At 35.8% G+C, this 3,090-nt stretch overlaps 1 pseudogene; it reads right to left on the bottom strand.

Moving 5' to 3' along the window:
* Positions 1–673: 673 nt before the first annotated feature.
* LOC100344744 (GPI-anchor transamidase pseudogene) lies at positions 674–2,822 on the bottom strand (annotated as a pseudogene).
* Between the last annotated feature and the right edge of the window lie 268 nt (positions 2,823–3,090).

Below are 3,090 nucleotides of genomic sequence, written 5' to 3'. Positions count from 1 at the left end.
TGGAAGCTCTCTTTTCCCTTCAGAGAAAGGTACCTCCTTCTTTGATGGCCCATTCTTTCCACTGGGATCTCACTCACAGAGATCTTTCATTCAGGTCATTTTTTGCTAGAGTGTCTTGGCTTTCCATGCCTGAAAAACTCTCATGGGCTTTTTAGCCAGATCTGAATGCCTTAAGGGCTGATTCCGAGGCCAGAGTACTGTTTAGGACATCTGCCATTGTATGAGTCTGCTGTGTATCCTGCTTCCCATGTTGGATCATTCTCTCCTTTTTTTTTTTTTTTAGCTTTGAATGATTAATGATTTTAAAACAAATAAAAGTCCATTTAGTTTTAAAAAAAGGGAAATTCTAAGTAATATTGCTTTTAGGAGCTTTTACGGTGGTGGATGAGTTGTTCTTAACGTTATCTACCATTATAAGACAGATAACCACAATGAATAAAGATGAACACATAAGTTCTTGGATAAAATAGGTAAAACACATATAAAGGTTTTCCTTGAGACAAGAGAACTGAGCATTCAGCCCTTTCCCTCTTCACATGCAAAAATTTAAAAAGAAATCACAATCAGAAAGCAGAATCTCAATAACATATCCATGGGAAAGATGTGAAGCTGGCTGTTAGGCTTAAAAATTGAAAGGACTTAATGCCTGTGTAACCCATTAGTCAAATGTGAAGACAGAGTTAAGTAGGTCACCCATTTTATGGGATTGTTTTCAGGCAAAGTACAGATCCTGCCAGTAGGCAAGATTTATCTTAAACAAAATGAAATAAAAGTTTTTGCTGGATGTCTGTTTCAAGTGAGAAACTGAGAAGGAGGTGACCAATTCTGAAAGATTATAACACTTAGAAGTCAAAAATAATGGAGTATGCTTCTGTTGAGCAATCAATATGTAAAATTCCCAACAGCTACAAAGTCACAGATACACTGACCACAAACAAGGTACTGGAGACTGTCAGTGACATAGATTAAGAAATCAATTTGTTAATCTTATAATTAAAGCTACAGAATTCTATGAGTGACTGAAAGTAACATGTTAATAGGTTCATACATTAAAGAATCAATCAAAGGAAAACTTCGGGAACAAGGTCAGTAGTCCAACAGTCTAAGGCTGTCAAATAAAGGACTACACACTCATATAACAGGTATTATGCAGTAGTTCACAAGGCATTCTTGAATATCCAATGAAAGGGAAACATTATATATAGTAAAATGAAAAAGGATAAATTATAAAAGTGGTTTCCTGTATGATCTCCACTTGGGGAAAATAAGTGCAAAATAAAAAGACCAGGAGGACACATAAGAAATTATTTAAAAAGTTGCTTCTATCAGAATTTCATGACTTCACAATTTTTTCTTTTTTGAATAAACAGGAGATATAGGGAAATTGTTATTCTAAAAATCAATCAGTACATTCCCATTTCTCTGCCCCAGTTGTTTTTATAACACACAAAATAAAGTTGAAATATAATTGGTGCCATTAAGCAACTGCATTAACAATTATTTTTCTTTTAGTTATCAACAGCTTATTTAAATTTAGTTTCTTTATAGTTTTCGCCAATTCATGCAAAGAGAATTGTATCTTTAAAATCATATGACAGAAATTTTTATCCAAGGTTGTAGTCTTCCATGCTTTCTTCTTCATCTATCAAAGTCTAAAAAATGAACTTCATATGCTTGATTCCATAAGTTTTGAAGAAAACCATGATAATGAGTGCCCATAATCCCAGAATAAAACCTCCAGGAGGATGCCAATCTTTCAACTTTGGTTTCTGGTGTATTATCTGAGCTACAGGAAGTTGTTCAGCATATTTAAGAGGTTCCATTAGCTCTTCATCCATTAGGTCTTCCTTAAAGCTGCTCTCCATGATTTCTGAATCCAGTTGCAAACTAATGGTCTCTGTTGTAATCTCCACTTTCCGTACACTTCCAAAGAAATCAGTTATCAGGACATTTTTAGGATCCCTCTGGAAAAGATCAATGCGATGTCCAGGAGTAGATACACACAGACTTTTAGGACATACCTGGAAAAGGTCATTCATATTAGTTTGACTAGCTGGATTAATTTCTTCCAAAAATTCCAAGACATAAAATGTGTATCTATGCATAAGATGAACTCCAATTGCAGGATCAGGTTGATGCGAGAGAGAATCTTCTCCCACTTGACTACTAGCCAGAGCCATTATGTTAGGAGAATAAAATCGCTCATACATGGATGCTCCTTGACAAGTGTCAATAATAAACAGTAGTTCATTGTAGCGTCTTTTCTGCCACATTTGTTCAAAAGCATCTGCAAGTTCTATGTTGGTAATTTCTTCAGAATCTTGAAATTTCAAGAAACCATTTCCACCATGTCCTGTCATATAAATAAGAATATTGCTTCTATCATCAGAAAGAAGGCGTTTTGACCGAGGAGTTCTAGGTGGGATCCTCCCAGTTAACACCCGTAAAAAATTCTCCACTGTTACCTCATAGCTTCTATAATCCACTTCCACATCATCTCCATACACATTTAGCTCCATATTTTTGTGACTAAACACAGTAGCTGGTTTCGGGTTTCTAGGGTTGCATGCCATATCATCTGTCAGGAATACCTAGTCTTTTGACACTTCTATAAACAGAAAGAGTATTTGCAACATGCCGATAATTAAACCAGAATCGAGATGTACACACCAAAACAGCCCAGTTGTTTGTATGGCCACTTCTAAAGAATTGTTCTGCTTGATCCTCGATCTGACTAGCGGCCAGGCAGCCGAAGGACAAGAGCAACAACACCGCCAAGAGAGCCGCAGGCTGGCGGATACAGTAGGCGGCGGCCATGATTGTCCCATTCTCTCCTTTTTAATTCTATCAGTTAGTATTAGCAGACACTTCGTCTTGTTTATGTTATCCCTTTGACACTTAATCTTATCATTAGTAACATACTTTCGATTTACTTGATAATCTTAAATTTAATCTTCCACTAAATAAAGAATCCAACAAGTAGAAAGCAGAAAGAACACTATTGAACAGTAGTATAGACAAAGATTACAAACGTTAATCAAATCTCAAGATGACAATTTCACTCATATACAATAAATTTTTTGGTACTCT

The sequence above is a fragment of the Oryctolagus cuniculus genome, chromosome 4, assembly GCF_051225735.1.
Source record: "Oryctolagus cuniculus isolate XC-2025 breed Fujian yellow rabbit chromosome 4, ASM5122573v1, whole genome shotgun sequence".
NCBI lineage: Eukaryota > Metazoa > Chordata > Mammalia > Lagomorpha > Leporidae > Oryctolagus > Oryctolagus cuniculus.
This window is presented reverse-complemented; position numbering and strand designations above follow the sequence as displayed.